This window comes from Ranitomeya imitator, chromosome 8 (assembly GCF_032444005.1).
Source record: "Ranitomeya imitator isolate aRanImi1 chromosome 8, aRanImi1.pri, whole genome shotgun sequence".
Lineage (NCBI taxonomy): Eukaryota > Metazoa > Chordata > Amphibia > Anura > Dendrobatidae > Ranitomeya > Ranitomeya imitator.
The window spans coordinates 98,115,828-98,142,954 of NC_091289.1; the positions used below are offsets into that span (position 1 = coordinate 98,115,828).

General features: G+C 43.0%; 1 protein-coding gene across 2 annotated transcripts in view; it reads right to left on the reverse strand.

The window, feature by feature from the left end:
- The window catches only part of DDR2 (discoidin domain receptor tyrosine kinase 2), a 522,895-nt gene extending 497,278 nt beyond the window's left edge, over positions 1 to 25,617 (reverse strand). For both annotated transcript variants that reach the window (XM_069737198.1, XM_069737197.1), the window contains exons 1-2: positions 25,246 to 25,617; positions 1,516 to 1,607 (exon numbers count right to left, since the gene is read on the reverse strand). The gene's annotated coding sequence lies outside the window, so the exon portion shown is untranslated. The remainder of the gene's footprint in view (positions 1 to 1,515; positions 1,608 to 25,245) is intronic.
- Positions 25,618 to 27,127: the final 1,510 nt, after the last annotated feature.

Here is a 27,127-nt window from a genome sequence, read left to right on the forward strand (position 1 = left end):
AAAAGTCGCTACATGCATGTCGCCACACGCAACTCAACACACACAACTTGACAAACGAAACTCGCCCTAAAACACACACAAGTCTGGTATTATCCTTCAAAAATAAAAATCTGATTAATAAGCAGACAAACTACAACAATTGCACCATATAGGAAATACGGCAGCTGTCAGTCACATGACCTGTCTATTATGTGTATGTGTGAGCTAATATATACTGCCAGGGGGAGGGCTTCCTGTTAGCTGGGGATTTATCAGGCTGCCAATTTAGCTTACAAATACTGAGGTAAAAATACTGAGCAAATAACGTGTGAACGAGGTCTAATACAGGAGGAGATGACACACAGGTATATACTATATACAGGGGAGATGACACACAGATATATACTATATACAGGAGAGATGACACACAGGTATATACTATATAGAGGAGGAGATGACATATAGGTACATATATATACAGGAGGAGATGACATACAGGTATATACTATATACAGGAGGAGATGACATACAGGTATATGCTATATATAGAAGATGACATGCAGGTATATACTATATGCAGGAGGAGATGACACTCAGATATATACTATATACAGGGGAGATGACACACAGCAGGTATATACTATATACAGGGGAGATGACATACAGGTATATACTATATATAAGGGAGATGACAAACATGTATATACTGAGGTGATGAGGTGAAAATGAGAGGTGTGAGGTGAAAATGAAAAGGTGTGAGTGCAAAATGAGAGAAGTGAGGAAAAATAGTGGAGTGATCAGAAAATGACAGATGTGAGGTTGAAATGACAAGTGTTAGGGGGGAATGAGAGGAGTGAGGGAGAAAATGAGAGGTGTGAGGGAGAAAATGAGAGATGTGAGGGGGAAAATGAAAGATGTGATTGGGAAAATGAGAGGCGTGATGGGAAAATAAGAGAAGTGAGGTGCTATAACTAACCACAGATATTTACTATGCCCAGGCAATGCCGGGCTCTTCAGCTAGTCCAAAATATAATTCGGACTGCATGCAGCCACCATTAGGAAGATGCCAACTGCTTTTGTTTGCTTTCTGCCTCTGGTATTGAACTTGAAGCTATAAATACTGTATGCACTGAGTTTCCCTTCTGGTGGCTGTAGGTAGCTGATATATCACAGCAAAAGGTACAGCATTTCAATGCCAGACCCACCACTTCCCACCATGGAGCCAATAGCAGTCATGTTCCATGCCGATTAGTAATTACACCATTGCATACAAATACAGCTGTAATAGTAACCACATTTATGTATTCGTAGTATTAAATTCATGAATTTAGTTTAATAAATGATTAAAATAAATAAATCCATAACACTAACCATATCTGGTAGTGGCAGCAATTATTAAAATTATGCTGGTCATAAGTGGATCTTTCTATTGCCTGAATACAGAACAGCACTGTCCTTATCCTTAAGGCGGGCATTATATGATACAGAAATTGTAGCCATCAAATATCACCATCACACTGGATTTATAGTAGTTACCTTTTCTTTACTAGAATTTTTCTTTAAAGCAGAAAATTCTTGATCTACGTATGTGGCCTGTATTGTCGCTTTTTTCTCTCGTCTGAAGGTCACTGTGGGATAGGAAACAGGAAATAGTTAACTGTAGAGTCAAGTTCCATTTTATGCAGTAACATTTATGCTAAGTTCTTGAGAAAGTTGAGTTGACTAGAACTGATCTCTATATATATTCAGTAAAACCTACTACTCACTGTTGTACCCTCCCTTTCCTTTAGAAGTGTGGAGTATATACTGGGATCATCTATTTCTTAATTATAAACTTTACATAATAGATTTTATGAATAGTTGTTCAAATCTGAAAAGTCTCTCCAAGTAATGGCAACTTTGTAGTTTAACTTTCAAGTCTTTTTTGTTCTGAGTAGGAAGCGGGTGATGCAACAAGGAGAAGATCACCAGACCCAAAGAGACCTACATATAAATTGGTTTATGTATTAATCTACTAATAAATATAGTACCTGTGTAAAGCTGGGATGTTATAAAAATTGAACAATGCTGAGTATATTATTATGTTATGTGTTGTGAATTCTGCTCTTGGGCTCCCTCTTGTGGTTTCAAGTGGTATGGCTGCTTCTTGGAGTTAGCTGTCTTTAGCTGCTTCCACTGATCGTCTTTTCTGCTCGGCTATTTATGCCTGGCTCTGTCCTTCAGCCAGTGCCACTTGTAAATGGTTCCTGGTTAGATTCACATCTCTTTGGAGTTCCCTGTTATCCTGACCAGTTCAGCAAAGCTAAGTTTTTGCTTGCTCTTTTCTGTTCACAGATTGTGGACTTATTCGTTCTGTGCTTCTATGTTTGTCCAGCGTTATCAGTATGAATTAATTCTGTCTTGCTGGAAGCTCTGGGAAGCAGATTTACCCTCCACACCTTTAGTCAGGTGTGGAGATTTTTAGTAAACTCTGCGTGGATTTTTGTAGTGTTTTATACTGACCGTACAGTATTCCATCCTGTCCTGTCTATCAAGTTAGTCTGGCCTCCTGTGCTCATCCTGGTTTCATTCTGTGTATGTCTTTTCCCTCTCCACTCACAGTCATTATTTGTTGGGGGCTAATCTATCCTTTGGGGATTTTCTCTGAGGCAAGATAGTTTTCCTGCTTCTATCTTTAGGGGTAGTTAGCTCTTAGGCGGTGACGAGGTGCCTAGGGAGAGTTAGGAGCATCCCACGGCTACTTCTAGTGTTGTGTTGAGCTTAGGGACTGCGGTCAGTACAGTTACCACTTCCTTCAGAGCTCGTTCCATGTTCCTCCTAAACCACCGCATCATAACAGTTATGTTAGATTTTTGCCATCTGTGAATCAACACATGAGCTTGGCCCTTTTGATTAATGTAAAGGGACCATGCTAGACAGGAGGTAGTGGTTAGTGATGAGTGAATTTGTTCTGAAAACCATTGCCCAACATAAATTCGGCATGAATATGGCATATTTGAATTTGGGATCGGAAACACGAGCAAAATGTTACAAAATCGGAAACAATCGGTAACATTCGGTAAAAAGTGCGGGAAAATATTTGCGTTGCCACAAAAGTATTTTCAGCACTTTAGAAATGATAATGGTGGTGTATCATAAGCTTTTAGCATGTGTTTGATGAGGGGAATGGGTTTGCAGAGGACATTTTGTTTTAGCGCCATTTTGACACTGTAACAGCGCAGAGAGGCTGTTCCTGATGCTGGCTCTGTTGGCAGCAATATTAAGCTAGTTAGCTAGGTGGGGGTATATCAGTCAGATAGTGTAGCTAGCTACTGTCAAGTGTGGTTGTTAAATTTACCTTCCAGCATTTTTTTTGCCATTACTGAGGTCCACAGACAAAGCCAGCAGGGAACATGTCCTACAAATGCACTGCTTCTATTATGCTCCATAGACGAGTATAGCGTTCTAAATCTTATTTTTTCACTAGCTAAATGAGAAACAGCATGCTGTATCCCACGTTGTCATTAGTGCTGTGGCGATATGAACCTGTATGCAGACCTAACGCACACTTAAAACAAATTCTAATTATTTCAGTTGCTGAATGTGATACAGCCTGCCATATCCCACGTTGTCATTTTTGTGGTGGTGATATGAACCTGTCTACAGACATAACGCGCATTTGAATTTTTTTTTCTGTTGCTGAATGTGATACAGCCAGCCATATCCCATTTTGTCATTTTGTGGCGGTGATATGAACCTGTCTGTATACCTAATGTGCATTTAAAAATTATAATTTTTTCTGTTGCTGAATGTGATACAGCCCGCCGTATTCCACATTGTCATTTTGTAGAGGTGATATGAACCTTTCTGCATACCTAACGCGCATTTAAAAAAAAATATATATTTTTTTCTGTTACTGAATGTGATAAAGCCCCCGAATCACATGTAACTTTGTGGCGGTGGTATGAACCTGTGTGCAGACCTATCGCACATTAAAATATTTATTTTTTTCTGTTTATAAACGTGATGCAGCATGCTATATCCAACCTTTTCATTTAGTGACGTTGAAATTGTTTAGTGTGTGGAACTGTTGCACATTAAAATTAATTTATTTTATTTTTTTTACAAACGTGATACAGCAGCCAAGATCTGAGTTTGAAATAGTTTTTAGCATAGCTTCTAGCTATTTGCATCTTTGGTATCCAATTTCTCGTGGCCATCTTTTATGCCAGGCTTGAGACGGGCATCTGTTACACCTATCTTCTGACAATCATCAAACCCTCTCTGGTAATTGGTGTTGGGTAAAAGAGTAATCATTGTAGGCTGGATCCTGGATCTCGTACCTCACATAGTCACCCTGATATTGATCCTGTTGTCTGATCCCATTCCCGCTGTTGTCATGGCCCTTTTCCTGATCAGTTCATGTAACAACACGTCAGCCATATTTCTGCAGCAAACCTGCACCTTACCAGTAGCAAATGTCAGAAAGAGGGCATTCCAATGCCACAGACAATCTTCTAGATTATACAGACCTCATACACACTAAAAATATATATATATATATATTTTTTACGTTACTAATGTGATTCAGAAGGGGAGATCTCAGTTTGAAATAGTTTTGAGCATCTAGGCTATGTTATACCAGCCTCATCAACAGGCCCCAAAAATTATTCTGCTACTAATGTAATACAATAGGGGATATCTCACCTACAAATTGTTTGGAACATGCAGTCAATATTATACAGGCCTCACCCACACCTAAAAAGCAAACAAATCTGTTACTAATGTCATACAGTAGGGACATCTCACTTTGCATTTTTTGGGAGAAGATCTTTGTCATACAGGCCTCATCCACACTGAAACAATTCTTTCTTCTGTGAGTAACGCGATGCAACATGCCATATTTTACCTTCTAAATTTGTGACTCTTAAATTCAGCTGTGTGCAGAGGTTGTGCAGAGGTTGTGCAGATTAAAAACCTAATATATAAGCTAATAGTGTGCTCCTAGCACACTATCTGAGCAATATGACAGTTGATGGGGTGGATGGTGGTTGACGATGCTCACTAGTCTGCATTTTAGCACATTGATATTCCCATATTAACGCATGTTGATTGCACATGTGCCATTTCATGCATATGAAATTAAAATTTTTTTTTTACTCTACTAGGACATTTTTTAAAAAGTTGACAGCTAACGTGATTTTTTAGATTTTTGCCAGTCAGACAAAAAGACCCAAGACTGATGAAAGATGAATTAGTTGTAGTGGTTGTGTCTACGTAACTGACTCCTCTTCCTCCTCCTCTGCAGCACTACTCAGCTACATTCCTCTGACTTTACACCAAGTGTGATCTTCTACCTCTGTTATGATACGGTGGTCTAGGAGCAACATGGAACGAGCTCTGAAGGAAGTGGTAACGGTACTGACCGCAGTCCCTAAGCTCAACACAACACTAGAAGTAGCCGTGGAATGCTCCTAACTCTCCCTAGGCATCTCGTCACAGCCTAAGAGCTAACTACCACTAAAGATAGAAGCAGGAAAGCTATCTTGCCTGAGAGAAAATCCCCAAAGGATAGATTAGCCCCCCACAAATAATGACTGTGAGTGGAGAGAGAAAAGACATACACAGAATGAAACCAGGATGAGCACAGGAGGCCAGTCTAAATAGATAGGACAGGAAACCACAGCGCCTGGCGAATTCTAAGTCCATTAAGTTCAGGGCAGCGCCTGAATCCACAAATGCCATGACAGAAAAGGACGACAATGAGCAAATCAGGGTCACAGATAAGAGAAATTTAGGCTGTATAGTACTAATGGTAACAGACCTAGCGACTCTCTTAGTACGCTTAGGGCAATCAGAGATAACATGAGCCGAATCACCACAGTAAAAACACATAGAGAACCTCTGTCAGACACAATATTCTCCGGAATGCCATGCAAACGAACCACATGCTGAAAAAATAATGGAACCAGATCTGAGGAGGAAGCAACTTAGGCAAAGGTACCAGATGGACCATTTTAGAGAACCGGTCACAAACAACCCAGATAACAGACATCTTCTGGGAAACAGGAAGATCCGAAATAAAATCCATGGAAATATGCCTCCAGGGCCTCTCAGGGACCGGCAAAGGCAAAAGCAACCCACTAGCGCGGGAACAGCAAGGCTTTGCCCGGGCGCAAGTCCCACAGGACTGCACAAAAGCACGCACATCGTGCGACAAGGAAGGCCACCAAAAGGACCTAGCAACCAAATCTCTGGTACCAAAAATCCCAGGATGCCCAGCCAACACTGAACAATGAACCTCAGAAATTACCTTACTTGTCCATCTATCAGGAACAAACAGCTTCCCCACTGGACAGCGGTCAGGCCTATCAGCCTGAAATTCCTGAAGCACCCGCCGCAAATCAGGGGAGATAGCAGAAAGAATCACCCCCTCCTTAAGAATGCCAACCGGCTCAAGGACTCCAGGAGAATCAGGCGAAAAACTCCTAGAGAGGGCATCAGCCTTAACATTCTTAGATCCCGGAAGATACGAGACCACAAAATCAAAAGGGGAGAAAAACAGGGACCATCGAGCCTGTCTAGGATTCAGCCGCTTGGCCGACTCGAGGTAAATCAGTTTCTTATGATCGGTCAGGACCACAACACGGTGTTTAGCTCCCTCAAGCCAATGTCGCCACTCCTCAAACGCCCACTTCATAGCCAACAACTCCCGATTGCCAACATCATAATTGCGTTCTGCAGGCGAAAACTTTCTGGAAAAAAAAGCACACGGTTTCATTAAAGAACCATCAGACTCCCTCTGAGACAAAACGGCCACTGCCCCAATCTCAGAAGCGTCGACCTCAACCTGAAAAGGAAGAGAAACATCCAGTTGACACAACACAGGGGCAGAAGTAAATCGGCGTTTAAGCTCCTGAAAGGCCTCAACAGCCTCAGAGGACCAATTCGTCACATCAGCGCCTTTCTTCGTCAAATCAGTAAGGGGCTTAACCACACTGGAAAAGTTGGCAATGAAACGGCGATAGAAATTAGCAAAACCCCAAAATTTTTGAAGACCCTTCACAGATGTGGGTTGGATCCAGTCATGAATAGCTTGGACCTTAACAGGATCCATTTCTATAGACGAGGGAGAAAAAATAAAACCCAAAAAAGAGACCTTCTGAACTCCGAATAGGCACTTAGACCCCTTCACAAATAAAGCATTATCACGAAGGATCTGGAACACCATCCTGACCTGCTTCACATGAGACTCCCAATCATCGGAAAAAATCAAAATATCATCCAAATATACAACCATGAATTTATCAAGATAATTGCAGAAAATATCATGCATGAAAGACTGGAACACAGATGGAGCATTAGAGAGCCCGAATGGCATCACAAGGTATTCAAAATGGCCTTCGGGCGTATTAAATGCAGTTTTCCATTCATCACCCTGTTTAATACGAACAAGATTATATGCCCCTCGGAGATCAATCTTAGTAAACCCCCTTAATCTGAGCAAACAAATCAGTAAGCAAAGGCAAGGGGTATTGGAATTTGACCGTGATCTTATTAAGAAGACGATAATCAATACAGGGTCTCAAGGAGCCATCCTTCTTAGCAACAAAAAAGAAACCCGCTCCCAATGGTGACGAAGAGGGCTGAATATGCCCTTTCTCCAAAGATTCCTTAACATAGCTCCGCATGGTGGCATGCTCTGGCACAGACAGATTGAAAAGTCGGCCCTTAGGGAACTTACAACCAGGAATCAAGTTAATAGCACAATCACAGTCCCTGTGCGGAGGAAGGGAACTGGACTTGGGCTCATCAAATACATCCTGGAAATCCTACAAAAACTCAGGGACCTCAGAAGAGGGGGAAGAGGAAATTGACATCAAAGGAACGTCACTAAGTACTCCTCGACAACCCCAACTAGTCACCGACATAGTTTTCCAATCCAGCACCGGATTATGTTCCTGTAACCATGGAAATCCCAGTACAACAACATCATGCAGGTTATGCAACACCAGAAAACGGCAATCTTCCTGATGTGCAGGAGCCATGTACATGGTCATCTGTGTCCAGTACTGAGGTTTATCCTTGGCCAAAGGTGTAGCATCAATGCCCCTCAAAGGAATAGGGCTCTGCAAAGGCTGCAAGGAAAAACCACAGCACCTGTCGAATTCTAAGTCCATTAAGTTCAGGGCAGCGCCTGAATCCACAAATGCCATGACAGAAAAGGACGACAATGAGCAAATCGGGGTCACAGATTAGAGAAATTTAGGCTGTATAGTACTAATGGTAACAGACCTAGCGACTCTCTTAGTACGCTTAGGGCAATCAGAGATAACATGAGCTGAATCACCACAGTAAAAACACAGCCTATTAGTAACATAGTAACATAGTAACATAGTTAGTAAGGCCGAAAAAAGACATTTGTCCATCCAGTTCAGCCTATATTCCATCATAATATATCCCCAGATCTACGTCCTTCTACAGAATCTAATAATTGTATGATACAATATTGTTCTGCTCCAGGAAGACATCCATGCCTCTCTTGAACCCCTCGACTGAGTTCACCATCACCACCTCCTCAGGCAAGCAATTCCAGATTCTCACTGCCCTAACAGTAAAGAATCCTTTTCTATGTTGGTGGAAAAACCTTCTCTCCTCCAGACGCAAAGAATGCCCCCTTGTGCCCGTCACCTTCCTTGGTATAAACAGATCCTCAGCGAGATATTTGTATTGTCCCCTTATATACTTAAACATGGTTATTAGATCGCCCCTCAGTCGTCTTTTTTCTAGACTAAATAATCCTAATTTCGCTAATCTATCTGGGTATTGTAGTTCTCCCATCCCATTTATTAATTTTGTTGCCCTCCTTTGTACTCTCTCTAGTTCCATTATATCCTTCCTGAGCACCGGTGCCCAAAACTGGACACAGTACTCCATGTGCGGTCTAACTAGGGATTTGTACAGAGGCAGTATAATGCTCTCATCATGTGTATCCAGACCTCTTTTAATGCACCCCATGATCCTGTTTGCCTTGGCAGCTGCTGCCTGGCACTGGCTGCTCCAGGTAAGTTTATCATTAACTAGGATCCCCAAGTCCTTCTCCCTGTCAGATTTACCCAGTGGTTTCCCATTCAGTGTGTAATGGTGATATTGATTCCTTCTTCCCATGTGTATAACCTTACATTTATCATTGTTAAACCTCATCTGCCACCTTTCAGCCCAAGTTTCCAACTTATCCAGATCCATCTGTAGCAGAATACTATCTTCTCTTGTATTAACTGATTTACATAGTTTTGTATCATCTGCAAATATTGATATTTTACTGTGTAAACCTTCTGCCAGATCATTAATGAATATGTTGAAGAGAACAGGTCCCAATACTGACCCCTGCGGTACCCCACTGCTCACAGCGACCCAGTTAGAGACTATACCATTTATAACCACCCTCTGCTTTCTATCACTAAGCCAGTTACTAACCCATTTACACACATTTTCCCCCAGACCAAGCATTCTCATTTTGTGTACCAACCTCTTGTGCGGCACGGTATCAAACGCTTTGGAAAAATCGAGATAGACCACGTCCAATGACTCACCAATGACTATTCTGACGTCTGAATTCCTGCCGTTCTATTCTAGTCAAAATCCTATCACATTGCATAGGTTCAGGACTATGCTCAGAGGATACTGCCATATGGTGCACAGCTTTGCGCTCGCGCAGACGCCGATCAATCTGAATGGCTAGAGACATAGATTCGCTCAAACCGGCAGGCGTAGGAAAGCCCACCATAACATCTTTAACGGTTTCAGAAAGACCTTTTCTGAAAATAGTAGCCAGAGGCTCTTCATTCCATTTAGTGAGCACAGACCATTTTCTAAATTTCTGGCAGTATAACTCTGCCGCTTCCTGACCTTGACACAAGGCCAACAGGGTTTTTTCCGCATGATCAACAGAATTAGGTTCGTCATACAATAATCCAAGCGCTTGAAAAAATGCATCTACATTCAATAATGCCGGATCCCCTGTTTCAAGAGAAAAAGCCCAGTCTTGAGGGTCACCACGCAGCAAGGATATGATGATTTTTACTTGCTGAATGGGATCACCAGAAGAACGGGGTTTCAAAGCAAAAAACAATTTGCAGTTATTTTTAAAGTTCAAAAACTTGGATCTGTCCCCAAAAAACAAATCTGGAGTAGGAATTCTGGGCTCTAAAGCCGGAGTCTGGACAACATAGTCCTGGATACTCTGTACTCTTGCAGCAAGTTGATCCACACGAGAAAACAAACCCTGAACATCCATGCCAAAGCATATATCCTGAACCACCCAGATATCAAGAGGAAAAGAAAAAAAAAAAGACAAACTAGAGCACAGAAAAAAAAATGGTTCAGAACTTTCTTTTCCTTCTTTTGAGATGCATTTAATTCATTTTGGGCCACTTGTACTGTTATGATACGGTGGTCTAGGAGCAACATGGAACGAGCTCTGAAGGAAGTGGTAACTGTACTGACCGCAGTCCCTAAGCTCAACACAACACTAGAAGTAGCCGTGGAATGCTCCTAACTCTCCCTAGGCATCTCGTCACAGCCTAAGAGCTAACTACCCCTAAAGATAGAAGCAGGAAAGCTATCTTGCCTCAGAGAAAATCTCCAAAGGATAGATTAGCCCCCCACAAATAATGACTGTGAGTGGAGAGGGAAAAGACATACACAGAATGAAACCAGGATGAGCACAGGAGGCCAGTCTAACTAAATAGATAGGACAGGATGGAATACTGTGCGGTCAGTATAAAACACTACAAAAATCCACGCAGAGTTTACAAAAAATCTCCACACCTGACTAAAGGTGTGGAGGGCAAATCTGCCTCCCAGAGCTTCCAGCAAGACAGAATAAATTCACACTGATAAGCTGGACAAACACAGAAAGCACAGAATGGATAAGTCCACAATCTATGGACAGAAAAGGGCAAGCAAAAACTTAGCTTAGCTGAACTGGTCAGGATAACAGGGAACTCCAAAGAGATGTGAATCCAACCAGGGACCATTTACAAGTGGCACTGGCTGAAGATAGAGCCAGACTTAAATAGCCAAGCAGAAGAGACGATAAGTGGAGGCAACTGATGACAGCTAACTCCAAGGAGCAGCCATACCACTAGAAACCACAAGAGGGAGCCCAAGAGCAGAACTCACAAAAGTGCCACTTACAACCACTGGAGGGAGCCCAAGAGCGGAATTCACAACAACCTCATCGTCATCCTTTCTGTTCTCCCACTTCTCATCATGAGACTCACCCTCCTTCCCTTCCTGCCTTGATGGCACAGTACAGTCGGCGGGCTCCTCAAGTATCTGAGTCTCATTACAAATGGATCACTTTCACCCAACAGGGTTAACGTCTGTTGTCCAGGGTTTGGTTTATGCTCGGACCAAACTTCATCCAGCCATGGATCAAAATGAAAAAAAATTTGCCCATTGGTGCAGATGATTTCCTCCTCTTGACTCTGTGAATCTTTCGAGTACACTTCCTATGCCCATGACATACAGTGTATGAAGAGATCTGCAGACTCAGCCATCTGTGGTTCCAAACAGTCAGTTGGGCGCTTGGAGCAGGGTCGGCATCAGCACCCGGCATACCCGGGCAAGTGCCGGGGCTCTGACGAGACGGAGGGGGCCGATAACGGTAAGACACTGCTGCCGACACTAATGCGCATCATGCGCTCCTGGGGGGGCCCGAAGCCGGACTTCATCCCACCCTGCAGGCCAGGGCCGCCATCAGGGCATTAGAGCCCTTACTGGCATATGGGGCCCGCCCGGTGAGCAGAGAGGGGCTCCGAGCGGCCCCTCTGTTGTGAATTCTGTGGTCAAGCTCCCTCCTGTGGTCATGAGTGGTACTTCGGCTGGTTCTGTCTATGAGCTTCCTCTGGTGGATGTGAGTGGGGCTGCGGCTTCTAAGTTTCCTTCCTCAGGTGACGAGGTTAAGTCGTTAGGTGCTGCTCTATTTAACTCCACCTAGTTCTTTGTTCCTGGCCTCCAGTCAATGTTCCAGTATTGGTCTAGCTCTCTCCTGGATCGTTCTTGTGGCCTGTCTACCCTGCATAAGCTAAGTTTTGCTTGTGTTACTTTTGTTTTCAATATTTTCTGTCCAGCTTGCTATATTGGTTTTTCTTGCTTGCTGGAAGCTCTGAGACGCAGAGGGAGCACCTCCGTACCGTTAGTCGGTGCGGAGGGTCTTTTTGTGCCCTCTGCGTGGTTGTTTGTAGGTTTTTGTGCTGATCGCAAAGCTATCTTTCCTATCCTCGGTCTATTCAGTAAGTCGGGCCTCACTTTGCTAAAATCTATTTAATCTCTGTGTTTGTATTTTCATCTTTACTCACAGTCATTATATGTGGGGGGCTGCCTTTTCCTTTGGGGAATTTCTCTGAGGCAAGGTAGGCTTATCTTTCTATCTTCAGGGCTAGCTAGTTTCTCAGGCTGTGCCCGAGGCGCCTAGGTCTGGTCAGGAGCGCTCCACGGCTACCTTTAGTGTGGTATGATAGGATTAGGGATTGCGGTCAGCAGAGTTCCCACGTCTCAGAGCTCGTCCTATGTTATTAGTAACTATCAGGTCACCTTGTGTGCTCTTAACCACTAGGTCCATTGTGGTTCTGAATCACCAGCTCATAACAGTACTGGAGGCCCAAAGTACTAATGCTTCTCAATAGAGGGAAAAGAGAAGTTCTGAGACCATTTTTTTTTCTCTGCACTGTGTTTTGTCTTTCTTTTCCCCTAGTAGATAAATAACTTGGCACTCAACTTAGTGGGTAGTGATAATAAACAAAAATATTTTTTATTACTTGAATTGCAGCCCAGCATAAACGTTTCGGTTTTTACATTTAAACCTTCTTCAGTAAACTGCATAAAAGTATAACAGAACATGACAATTACAATGTCGAAAACAACAAAAGTAAAATAAAATGATATAATAAGGTGAATCTCAAATACATAAATGTGATGGATGGGAAGGAAGGAAAGAGAGGTAGGGACAAGGTAACATTTTTTACATACCCGACTGCTGGAGTAATGGTGAATGTGGGGCACTGATGTATGTAGAGAGGGTCCTATGATGTAGTAATTTGTTGGACCTCAATAGTATAGGCAAGTATCCTATGATAGCAGAAAGGTGTATAAAGGAATGTGCCATGTAGTTCACCAGAACACAACAGACATAACTATACTAACCAGTTAAATGAGATACGTATGTACAGTATATATTCGTCCAGAATTGGCTGGTAGAGTAACTAGCTGAAAGTAGATAAAATCCTAAGTATAAGGTAGTAGGAGAGAGAATATCAGACAAAATAAAAGAAAAGAAAAATAAAAGAAAAAGATTCTCACCTAGTACGACTAACTGGTGCTGGAATAATGCCAAAACTCAAGATAAAGAGTGGTATCCAGATAGATAGCTATAAAAGGAATAATGAAAACGCTAAGCCATAGCCAAAAGAATAAACAACTATAAGAGATGCAATTATTCTAACCTTGGAATAATGTATTCTGGCCGAAGTGGAAATATATTGCTCCGGAGGAACGGATAATAATCTAGACATAGAGATATAGTATGGAACAAGTGTTGGAACACATTCCGGTACCCAGACGGGGTGGCAACAGAATCCACCTCCTAAAAAAGAAAGAGGCATACTGGATTCATGAGTTGCAAACCCTGGCTCCAAAAGGTCTAAATAGAGATTATGACCCCTTAGCTTTTATATAAGATCACCTGGACACTGTGGTTATTGTTCTTTGATATCATGTATTAAGTCATATGTATTATATGCTATATACTAATATACCTGTCTTTGTCTACAGAGTCGCCTTTATTGACACTCATCATGCAAGTCACTGCCTGCTCCCTACCCCTCCCTGGATTTTTCCCATCCCTTGTTCCTTACCCGACTGCATATATTTGTCATGTATTTAGATCTATTTTCTATTTCTCTATTGTATATCCTCCTGTATATCCGCCCACATATGCACACTGTTTACATATTAGCAATCAGGTGATTGCTCTTTTCTCTAGGGAACACATACATCGTACTATAGGAAGTACGCGTCTCTTCTGATGACGTACTTCCGGTCTCGGCCGCCTCCCGGACTACATTACCCACAACTACCGGCTTCTGCATACTCTTTATATGCATATCTCCGCACACAGGTAGTTCGCGTCACTCCTGATGACGCACTTCCGGTTCCGGCCGTTCCCCGGACTACATTACCCATGACTCTCGGCTCCTCCACACTTAATCTGCGCGTATCTCCTTATGGGATGACGCACTTCCGGTTCTGACAGCTCTGACTGTCCCGCCCCTCCGCTACTAATACCGGTCACTATAAGCCTAGTGTATTCAACTAGCGGCGGACACCGCGTTGATGCACACCTCCTGCCCACTATACACCGGTAAGCCTCACAGTAGTCTCCTATTCTGTCTGTTTTAATGGTACCAGAGTCGGCATTAATTACCCCTATACCTCTTGCCATTGCTTAGGAGTATACCTGCCTTACATCTCCACTATGGATTCGTCTCCATTAAATTCTGTGCATTAGGTGAGCCTAACTTGTTCTCTCTAGTCCACCTTCGAGTTCAGTAGTCACCTAGATTATTTTATTCATACTATATCTCTATGTCTAGATTATTATCCGTTCCTCCGGTGCAATATATTTCCACTTCGGCCAGAATACATTATTCCAAGGTTAGAATAATTGCATCTCTTATAGTTGTTTATTCTTTTGGCTATGGCTTAGCGTTTTCATTATTCCTTTTATAGCTATCTATCTGGATACCACTCTTTATCTTGAGTTTTGGCATTATTCCAGCACCAGTTAGTCGTACTAGGTGAGAATCTTTTTCTTTTATTTTTCTTTTCTTTTATTTTGTCTGATATTCTCTCTCCTACTACCTTATACTTAGGATTTTATCTACTTTCAGCTAGTTACTCTACCAGCCAATTCTGGACGAATATATACATACGTATCTCATTTAACTGGTTAGTATAGTTATGTCTGTTGTGTTCTGGTGAACTACATGGCACATTCCTTTATACACCTTTCTGCTATCATAGGATACTTGCCTATACTATTGAGGTCCAACAAATTACTACATCATAGGACCCTCTCTACATACATCAGTGCCCCACATTCACCATTACTCCAGCAGTCGGGTATGTAAAAAATGTTACCTTGTCCCTACCTCTCTTTCCTTCCTTCCCATCCATCACATTTATGTATTTGAGATTCACCTTATTATATCATTTTATTTTACTTTTGTTGTTTTCGACATTGTAATTGTCATGTTCTGTTATACTTTTATGCAGTTTACTGAAGAAGGTTTAAATGTAAAAACCGAAACGTTTATGCTGGGCTGCAATTCAAGTAATAAAAAATATTTTTGTTTATTATCACTACCCACTAAGTTGAGTGCCAAGTTATTTATCTACTATATATACTGGTGTGGGAAACCTCTCTTGAGCACCGACACAGTTGTGCCACGATATACTTTACTATTTCTTTTCCCCTAGACATTTGGATGGTTCAGGACACAGGTGTAGTGATGGACATTAAAGGTCTGTCTTCTTGTGTGGATCATCTCACTGCAAGAGTACAAAATATTCAAGACTTTGTGGTTCACAATTCTATGTTAGAACCAAGAATTCCTATTCCTGATTTGTTTTCTGGAGATAGAGCTAAGTTTCTGAGTTTTAAAAATAATTGTAAACTGTTTCTGGCTTTGAAACCTCGCTCTTCTGGTGATCCAGTTCAACAAGTTAAGATCATTATTTCTTTATAACGTGGCGACCCTCAAGACTGGGCATTTTCCCTTGCGCCAGGAGATCCTGCATTATGTAATATTGATGCGTTTTTTCTGGCGCTCGGATTGCTTTATGATGAACCTAATTCAGTGGATCAGGCAGAGAAAAATTTGCTGGCTCTGTGTCAGGGTCAGGATGAGGTAGAGATATATTGTCAGAAATTTAGGAAGTGGTCTGTGCTCACTCAATGGAATGAATGTGCACTGGCAGCAATTTTCAGAAAGGGTCTCTCTGAAGACCTTAAGGATGTCATGGTGGGATTTCTTATGCCTGCTGGTCTGAATGAGTCTATGTCTTTGGCCATTCAGATCGGTCGACGCTTTCGTGAGCGTAAAACTGTGCACCATTTGGCGGTATTATCTGAGCATAAACCTGAGCCTATGCAGTGCGATATGACTTTGACCAGAGCTGAACGGCAAGAACACAGACGTCAGAATGGGCTGTGTTTCTACTGTGGTGATTCCACTCATGCTATCTCCGATTGTCCTAAGCGCACTAAGCGGTTCGCTAGGTCTGCCACCATTGGTACGGTACAGTCGAAATTTCTTTTGTCCGTTACTTTGATCTGCTCTTTGTCATCCTATTCTGTCATGGCATTTGTGGATTCAGGCGCTGCCCTGAATTTGATGGACTTGGAGTATGCTAGGCGCTGTGGGTTTTTCTTGGAGCCCTTGCAGTATCCTATTCCATTGAGAGGAATTGATGCTACGCCTTTGGCCAAGAATAAGCCTCAGTATTGGACCCAGCTGACCATGTGCATGGCTCCTGCGCATCAGGAGGATATTCGCTTTTTGGTGTTGCATAATCTGCATGATGTGGTCGTGTTGGGGTTGCCATGGCTACAAGTCCATAACCCAGTATTGGATTGGAAATCAATGTCTGTGTCCAGCTGGGGTTGTCAAGGGGTACATGGTGATGTTCCATTTCTGTCTATTTCATCATCCACCCCTTCTGAGGTCCCAGAGTTCTTGTCAGATTACCGGGATGTATTTGATGAGCCCAAGTCCAGTGCCCTACCTCCGCATAGGGATTGCGATTGTGCTATCGATTTGATTCCTGGTAGTAAGTTTCCTAAAGGTCGACTGCTTAATTTGTCTGTGCCTGAGCACGCTGATATGCGGAGTTACGTAAAGGAATCCTTGGAGAAGGGTCATATTCGCCCGTCGTCGTCGCCATTGGGAGCAGGGTTCTTTTTTGTGGCCAAGAAGGATGGTTCGCTGAGACCTTGTATTGACTACCGCCTTCTAAATAAAATCACAGTCAAATTTCAGTACCCCTTGCCACTGCTGTCTGATTTGATTGCTCGGATTAAGGGGGCTTGTTGGTTCACCAAGATAGATCTTTGTGGTGCGTATAATCTTGTGCGTATTAAACAGGGTGATGAATGGAAAACAGCATTTAATATGCCCGAGGGCCATTTTGAGTACCTGGTTATGCCATTCGGGCTTTCTAATGCTCCATCAGTGTTTCAGTCTTTTATGCATGACATCTTCCGAGAGTACCTGGATAAATTCCTGATTGTATACTTGGATGATATTTTGGTCTTCTCGGATGATTGGGAGTCTCACGTGAAGCAGGTCAGAATGGTGTTCCAGGTCCTGCGTGCGAATTCTTTGTTTGTGAAGGGGTCAAAGTGTCTCTTTGGTGTTCAGAAGGTTTCATTTTTGGGTTTCATTTTTTCCCCTTCTACTATCGAGATGGACCCTGTTAAAGTTCAGGCCATTTATGATTGGACTCAGCCGACATCTCTGAAGAGTCTGCAAAAGTTCCTTGGCTTTGCTAATTTTTATCGTCGCTTCATCAATAATTTTTCTAGTATTGCTAAACCGTTGACTGATTTAACCAAGAAGGGTGCTGATGTGGTCAATTGGTCTTCTGCTGCTGTGGAAGCTTTTCAAGAGTTGAAGCGTCGTTTTTCTTCTGCCCCTGTATTGTGCCAGCCAGATGTTTCGCTCCCGTTCCAGGTCGATGTTGATGCTTCTGAGATTGGAGCAGGGGCTGTTTTGTCGCAGAGAAGTTCTGATTGCTCGGTGATGAAATCATGCGCCTTCTTTTCCAGGAAATTTTCGCCTGCTGAGCGTAATTATGATGTTGGCAATCGAGAGTTGCTGGCCATGAAGTGGGCATTCGAGGAGTGGCGTCATTGGCTTGAAGGAGCTAAGCATCGCGTGGTGTTCTTGACTGATCACAAGAACTTGACTTATCTCTAGTCTGCCAAACGGTTGAATCTTAGACAGGCTCGTTGGTCGCTGTTTTTCTCCCGTTTTGACTTTGTGGTTTCGTACCTTCCGGGCTCTAAAAATGTGAAGGCGGATGCCCTGTCTAGGAGTCTTGTGCCCGACTCTCCGGGTTTGCCTGAGCCGGCGGGTATTCTCAAAGAGGGGGTAATTTTGTCTGCCATCTTCCCTGATTTGCAGCAGGTGCTGCAAAAATTTCAGGCTAATAGACCTGACCGTTGCCCAGCGGAGAAACTGTTTGTCCCTGATAAATGGACGAGTAGAGTTATCTCTGAGGTTCATTGTTCGGTGTTGGCTGGTCATCCTGGAATCTTTGGTACCAGAGATTTGGTGGCTAGATCCTTTTGGTGGCCGTCTCTGTCGCGGGATGTGCGTTCGTTTGTGCAGTCCTGTGGGATTTGTGCTCGGGCTAAGCCCTGCTGTTCTCGTGCCAGTGGGTTGCTTTTGCCCTTGCCAGTCCCGAAGAGGCCCTGGACACATATCTCTATGGACTTTATTTCGGATCTCCCCGTCTCTCAAAAAATGTCGGTCATTTGGGTGGTTTGTGATCGCTTCTCTAAGATGGTCCATTTGGTACCCTTGTCTAAATTACCTTCCTCCTCTGATTTGGTGCCATTGTTCTTCCAGCATGTGGTTCGTTTACATGGCATTCCGGAGAACATCGTTTCTGACAGAGGTTCCCAGTTTGTTTTGAGGTTTTGGCGAGCCTTTTGTGCTAGGATGGGCATTGATTTGTCTTTTTCCTCGGCTTTCCATCCTCAGACAAATGGCCAGACTGAACGAACCAATCAGACCTTGAAAACATATCTGAGATGTTTTGTTTCTGCTGATCAGGATGATTGGGTGTCCTTTTTGCCTTTGGCTGAGTTCGCCCTTAATAATCGGGCCAGCTCGGCTACTTTGGTTTCGCCGTTTTTCTGCAATTCTGGCTTCCATCCTCGTTTCTCTTCAGGGCAGGTTGAGTCTTCAGACTGTCCTGGTGTGGATACTGTGGTGGATAGGTTGCAGCAGATTTGAACTCATGTAGTGGACAATTTGACATTGTCCCAGGAGAAGGCTCAACGTTTCGCTAACCGCAGGCGCTGTGTGGGTCCCCGACTTCGTGTTGGGGATTTGGTTTGGTTGTCATCTCGTTATATTCCTATGAAAGTTTCCTCTCCTAAGTTTAAGCCTCGTTTCATTGGTCCGTATAGGATTTCTGAGGTTCTTAATCCTGTGTCTTTTCGTTTGACCCTTCCAGCTTTTTTTTCCATCCATAACGTATTCCATAGGTCATTGTTGCGGATATACGTGGCACCTGTGGTTCCATCCGTTGATCCTCCTGCCCCGGTTTTGGTTGAGGGGGAGTTGGAGTATATAGTGGAGAAGATTTTGGATTCTCGTATTTCGAGACGGAAACTCCAGTACCTGGTTAAGTGGAAGGGTTATGGTCAGGAAGATAATTCCTGGGTCTTTGCCTCTGATGTTCATGCTGCCGATCTGGTTCGTGCCTTTCATTTGGCTCATCCTGGTCGGCCTGGGGGCTCTGGTGAGGTTTCGGTGACCCCTCCTCAAGGGGGGGGTACTGTTGTGAATTCTGTGGTCAAGCTCCCTCCTGTGGTCATGAGTGGTACTTCGGCTGGTTCTGTCTATGAGCTTCCTCTGGTGGATGTGAGTGGGGCTGCGGCTTCTGAGTTTCCTTCCTCAGGTGACGAGGTTAAGTCGTTGGGTGCTGCTCTATTTAACTCCACCTAGTTCTTTGTTCCTGGCCTCCAGTCAATGTTCCAGTATTGGTCTAGCTCTCTCCTGGATCGTTCTTGTGGCCTGTCTACCCTGCATAAGCTAAGTTTTGCTTGTGTTACTTTTGTTTTCAATATTTTCTGTCCAGCTTGCTATATTGGTTTTTCTTGCTTGCTGGAAGCTCTGAGACGCAGAGGGAGCACCTCTGTACCGTTAGTCGGTGCGGAGGGTCTTTTTGTGCCCTCTGCGTGGTTGTTTGTAGGTTTTTGTGCTGATCGCAAAGCTATCTTTCCTATCCTTGGTCTATTCAGTAAGTCGGGCCTCTCTTCGCTAAAATCTATTTCATCTCTGTGTTTGTATTTTCATCTTTACTCACAGTCATTATATGTGGGGGGCTGCCTTTTCCTTTGGGGAATTTCTCTGAGGCAAGGTAGGCTTATCTTTCTATCTTCAGGGCTAGCTAGTTTTTCAGGCTGTACCCGAGGCGCCTAGGTCTGGTCAGGAGCGCTCCACGGCTACCTCTAGTGTGGTATAATAGGATTAGGGATTGCGGTCAGCAGAGTTCCCACGTCTCAGAGCTCGTCCTATGTTATTAGTAACTATCAGGTCACCTTGTGTGCTCTTAACCACTAGGTCCATTGTGGTTCTGAATCACCAGTTCATAACACCCCTCACTTCTGCTCTCCTGGTACAGCCGATGTGCTGGAACACTGGGTATCAGCACGGCTGCGCGCACTCATTCTATGCTCCTTCCTCTCTGCATAGTGAGGACTGGAGCAGAGCGCTGGCAGTGTGTGCGGCCGTGCAGAGAGTTGCTGGCTGCAGTGTAGCAGGGGCACACAGTCACACACGCTGTGACACTACTCACTGCACCTGCAGTCAGCAGCAGAAGCATCGGATCCCTCCCCTCCAGCAGCGTCACATCTCTCACACTGTGAAGAGCCATGGAGGGGCGGGGCTAAATGTCAGGGGTGGAGCCACAGACAAGCAAGGAGAAGAGGCAGAGCAGGAGAGAGAAAAGATGTAAGAAGTGAGACAGAAAACACAACAGAGAGGCAAGACACAGGTGAGAAGTTTATATATGTATATTATATAATTGTCTACGGGTCACACTTCCGTCTTTCTGTCCTTCTGTCTTTCTTTCTGTCACGGATATTCATTGGTCGCTGCCTCTGTTTGTCGTCACTGATTGGTCTCGGGCCGGCAGCTGCCTGTCATGGCTGCCACGACCAATCAGCGACGGGCACAGTCCGATTAGTCCCTCCCCTGCAGTCAGTGCCTGGCGCCCGCTCCATACTCCCCGCAATCAGTGCCTGCTCCATAATGCCCTCCAGTCACCGCTCACACAGGGTTAATGACAGTGGTAACGGGCTGCGGTGTAACGCACTCTGTTACTGCTGCTATTAACCCTGTGTGTCCCCAACTATTTACTATTGATGCTGCCTATGCAGCAATAAATGGTAAAAATATGTCATGTTAAAAATAATAAAAAAACAAAAAACCTACTATTCTCACCATCCGTCGCCTTTCACACTCCTCGCAACGCTTCGGTGACCGCTCCTTGCAAGCGGCAGGTTCCGGTGCCAAGGTAGGTATGCGAGAAGGACCTGCCATGACGTCACGGTCATGTGACCGCAACATCATCACAGGTCCTGCACTCATACCAGCCCTGGGACCGGAAGCTGCCGCGTGCGGTACAGAGCCAGAACTTCAACGGAGGGTGAGTATACGTTTATTTTTTATTTTAAGTCTGTATACTATGTGACTCTGTGCTGTATACTCCGTCACTGGGCAATATACTACGTGGCTGGGCAATATACTATGTGGCTGTGCAAAATACTACGTGGCTGGGCAATATACTACGTGGCTGGGCAATATACCACATGGCTGGGCAATATACCACATGATTGGGCAATATACTACGTGGCTGGGCAATATACTACGTGGCTGGGCAATATACTATGTGGCTGGGCAATATACTACGTCACTGGGCAATATACTACGTGGCTGGGCAATATACTACGTGACTGGGCAATATACTATGTGGCTGGGCAATATACTACGTGGCTTTGCAATATACTACGTGGCTGGCCAATATACTACGTGGCTGGCCAATATACTACGTGGCTGGTCAATATACTACGTGGCTGGTCAATATGCTACATGGGCTGTGCAATATACTACATGGCTGTGTTATATACTACGTGGCTGTGCTAAATGCTACGTGGGCTGTGTTATATGCTACGTGGGCTGTGTTATATGCTATGTGGCTATGCTATATTTCTCTGCTGTATCTGTGCATCATGAATCGTGTTATGTGTTAAAGGAGGGGCCCACTGAGACTCTTTCACCCGGGGCCCTCTAAAACCTGGAGCCGGCCCTGGCTTAGAGAGTTGTGATGTGGGGGGGAACAAAATGGTAATTGTGGTGCCACCACTGAGGATTGTACTGTGTGTAATGTTAAGGTAGAGGAAGAGGAGCAGAGGCCACTTGATGCAGCGTTGTCATCTACTGGAGCACATGTACTTTTTGGCCCTCATCTACAAAGCGTACCTCTGTCGTATGACTGCCAAAAAAAGAGAGCCGAGTTGCCCGTCCAGTAACAATAGTTGTAAAAATGCTGCACAATTGCTCACTGCAGCAAAACAAACCGACTTCTCATCCCATATATACGTGTCTCACAACCCTAAACAGCTATTCAGTACTTTCAATTCTCTCCTGCCTCCACCATCTCCTACTCCCTCTCCTGTCATCTCAGCTGAAGACTTTGCCTCACCACCACCTGTGAACTTGACACAATAACGTCCCATCTCATTCCAAACTTTACCAAAGTTTTCATCACAAGCATAACCCACCTCTTCAACCTTTCAATAACAACTGGTGTATTCCATCCTGATTGAAACATACCTCGATCACACCCATCATCAAAAATCCCACTCTTGACCCATCCTCTATATCTTTCTATCACCCCATATCTTTTCTCCCTTATGCCTCCAGACCACTGGAACAACTTGCCCATTTTGAACTGTTCTCCCACCTCTCCTCTTGCTCCCTCTTTGACCACTTACAATCTGGCTTTAGACTGCACCTTTCCACTGAACTGCCATGACTAGATTCACCATCGACCTATTACCCGCCTAAAGAAAGCAACGTGAGTTTGTCCACCTCCTTCTCATGGACCTGGTATCTGTCTTTGACACAGTGGACTATTCCCTCTTACTACAGACTTTCTGATCTGGTAACATTACAAACTTGGCCTTTTGTTGGATCTCCTCATACCTAATAGACAGGACATTCAGTGTCTCCCACTCACACACCACCTCCTCATCTCACCCCTTATGTGTCGGTGTCCACCAAGGTTCAGTTGCAGGACCGGGCACTATGCTTAGAGGGTGCATGTGCACGCTTCCTTCCTCTTAAAGGGACCATATGCTTCGACCCAAGGTATTCCCAGCCTATAGCTGGGTAACACCTTCTATTTAAGGCTTCTCCAGTATGGAGGTGCTTGAGCTACCTTGTTAGTTTGTCTTGCATGCTTGCTAGCTGTCAGGTTCCCCAGGTCTAACTGTCAGCTAGCTTGTCTACCCTGTACCCATCTTCTTGCACCTGTCTGTACTCTTCTTTCCATCAGCCGATCCAGATCGCACCTGCCAGTGCTCATCTGTCTAACACCCAGTTCAGCCCTCACCTCCCAGTGCTTTTCTGTTCCTCAGCCAGTTCCATCTCTACCTGTGGTTTCAGAGTCCCAATAGTGCCTGCCTGCATTTCTCATCCCTCCTTCGGGCCATAGCAGCTTACTCGCTGTAGGGGGTACACCTTCTGTAGGTCAGCCATGGAGTTGCACCTGGTGCCAACTATTTGTCCCTCCTTTGGTTGCAGTTTTCGCCTGCTGCCACTTGTCCAAGTAGGGATTTGGTAGGCCACCTAGTTACGCCCCTTCCAGGCTTACAAAGGGATAAAGAACAGTGATTCCACCACCTTGCCCATTACAGTCTCCATCTGCTGGGTTGGCTGTAGTGGAAGAGGTGTCGGTCCCCGACATACTAGTTCTACTCTATTATAATTGATGCCAGTTTGTTGGTGTCTGCCACTAATTTTTGTAAATGTATAGACTCCTGGTTGGGTCTCCGTCATGCGTGTTGCCTGTAGCAGTAGGCCTGCAAGACCATCAGGCCTCCACTTCCTTGGAGTCAACTACCCGTGTTACTATCATTACATTTTCCTGACAATAGTAGTGTACGAAATGTATATGATATTTGTGCCATCTGAGTGTGGCTGAGTATAAAAGCAGGTTGAGCTGTTGCATGTGGTATCAGGGCTTCCAGCACAGGAGGCCTACACCAATCCCTCACCCACCTCATCTCACTGTGACGTTCAATTGAAAGCTGTAAATGCTCTTCCAGACCCCAATACTTCATCCCTGGCTTATTGCTGCAGTGCCATGCTACAATTAGTACTGTGGGTGAATTGAGGCCAATTTCCTGGTGTATATCCCTAATATGATGTGTTTTGGCAGCATTTGGAGCTATTATAAGGTGTTGTGCATGCGTTTGTTTTTGCCTCCCATTGACATAAATGGCATTCGGTTATGTTCGGAGATTATTAGACAAATTAATCTGCGAATATGGCAAATTCGGAGATCGTAATCTGAGCAGAACATTGAAATATTTACTCATCTCTAGTAAAGGTGTCATCCTCTGTTTCTAAGCAGCCATCTGACAGTGCTCGCTAAAACTAATCATTGGGGAGTTTTACTGTCTCCCTAAGGAATAATTACAATGAAAATTCATGCTTGGCTCTGGAGTTTCCCTTAAACATTTGTTCTGTACTCATTTTTGTAAATAACACTAACGCTACATTTCATTATCATGCATTTTGGATAATATGATTTACAATTGTTTTAGTTTCCTGACAATAACTAAATAGGACAGAATTCAATTAATATCTTTTGTGCTAGTTGTTTCTATATTTATCAATTTACAAAAAGCTTCTGAATTACCAAAATGTATTGGTCTTGCTTTCTATCATTCCACTTAGCATAATGAAATGTATAAATTCTGTTAGTAAATTGAATAATTTACCAATGTTGTGAAAAACTGAAAGCTTTGAAATAACACATTAGATTTTTTTACTTCTTATTGATTGCAATTCTCCATAGGTCTCTTGGTTTAATCTCCACTTCTGCAAGAGGAGCCGGCAACACCATGCCAATCTGTGCATAGAGTCATGCCAGAAAATATTTCAAAGAACATAGAGCAAATACCTATATGTATGCAATAACTAGGCAGTCAGCACCAAGCACAGGCACCACAGACACACAGACAGTAGGGAACAGCTGAAAGTATATATATATATATATATATATATATACAGTATATATTATATATATATATATATATATATATATATATATATATATACATATACATATACACACACATACATCTTGTATTAATTAACAGTGCAAGGAAAGTCAACAATATAGGCATTAACTTACATTCTTAGCAGTTCACGTCTTTGTAAAAGTCCTGTGATTTCCAGAGATTTGAGAGGCTTTCAGCGCAAAGTACTCATTTTAAACAGTTTTCATTAGTCTCTTCTTACTTAACATTTTCTCGTACGTTGTCCTCCATATTTCCTCTGAGCTTCTCTTTGGATTGTAAGATAATGATTACAAAACCAGCAGCACTACAAAGAGCAAAAAGGTCTATATTTCTTTGAAAGTATAGAAAATGCTAGTGTAAATCAATAAAAAATCAACAAATGAAAGACTCCGAGTATATCCTTAAAGCAAAATCCCGAGTAGAAGGACAGAGAACCATCCGTTTCCAAAGGAAATGTTTGCAGGGAGGTTCAGTAATGTGCCTGATGTAAGAAGTCTTTGAGAAAGTTTCTGTGTATGGCACAGAAGCTGCCAAAGATCCCAGCATGCAACCTGTACAACATTTGGTTTCAATTATGGAAAGAAAATTTAGCTCACAATAACACTGGCCTCTGTCAGATTTCTTTTCCCTGACTTAAAAACTGTTTACAACTGAAAAAAAAAGTTTTATGAAAACTAAAAGCTGCTTAAGAAATGTTTTTAGCTAGAAAGCAAAAAAAAAAATAGCAATAGCAAAATAATAGATGTTGTGTTTTGAGATAAATCCAATCTTAGAAATACAACCAAATAATGTAGTAGCAACTTTCTTAGATGTTTATCAAAAGTTGAAATAAATACGAAAAATATAAAAATCAAATATGTTATTCATTTTTTGAGTGGCTTTTTTTTCTTCATCTTGGAAAATATTACAGATGAGAGATTCAATTTGTTTTAATGCAAAATTAATTTGTTTTGAATGTTGGTAAATTCACTAAATCTGGTGAATAAAAACACTTTCCATTTTGATGTCTACAAATTTAAAAAATTGCCCACAAAGCAGAAGATTACATCAGCCAGAGAAGGCTAAATGGCCTTAAGGATAGCAGCGCAGGCTTTCTCATAGTGGCTTGAAACTATTGCATGATATAGTGCAGCCAATCAGGATAGACTATGAGAGCCTGTAAAAAAAGCAGAGTTAGAGAATGCAGCAGCCATTTTTGGATGAATCTGGATATTCAAAGGGAAAGCCATAATTCTTTGGACAATTACTACAGATAATAGAGATTTAATTGATGTAGGGGGAGGGAAGGAGAGTTTGCACAGCAATGCTAGTGTGATTGATAACTCAGTGATATACACTGTAGCTGGTAGCTGTCCTGTCTTGCTGCATTTCAATTGCACATTTACTTTTTATTCTTCATGTATTAGCAACCTGCAAGCCAACACAATATGTGTCTAAAAAATCTAAACTTGGTGTCTGTCAAAGAAAGTGTGTTGTCAGAAGCGATTCTAATGAACATTTATCATAATATTTTTTTTAAAACATTGGCTGTCTACCTCAATAACTGTGCTAGCAAATGTTGGGGGGCACCATGGGAGAATCTTTTAAGGGATCTAACCTCGGCCTAAATAACACAAAGACCCATTAATTAATGAGAAAGAAGTAGGCCATAACGAGGGGATCACCATGAGGCATGAAGATGATATATACGGTACATTTTATTGGGTACAAAAGAACACACAAACAACATTAAAAACATTAAAACAGTCACACATGTGACTTAACAGAATGTAGCACATGCTCATGATAAAGCTTTAAACCTACCAACAGATAATCAATGTGTGCTGGCTAAGATATAAAGGTATAAACAGCATACCATCACAGGTGTACGGCAAAATCCCTAATAAAATGAAAATGCATATGCATACTAGACACCAAACTCTTGACCTCAATGTCCTTAATCACCGTCCTTCAATAACAAACTAAATATAGCTGAAAGATACCAGCCCCAGAATG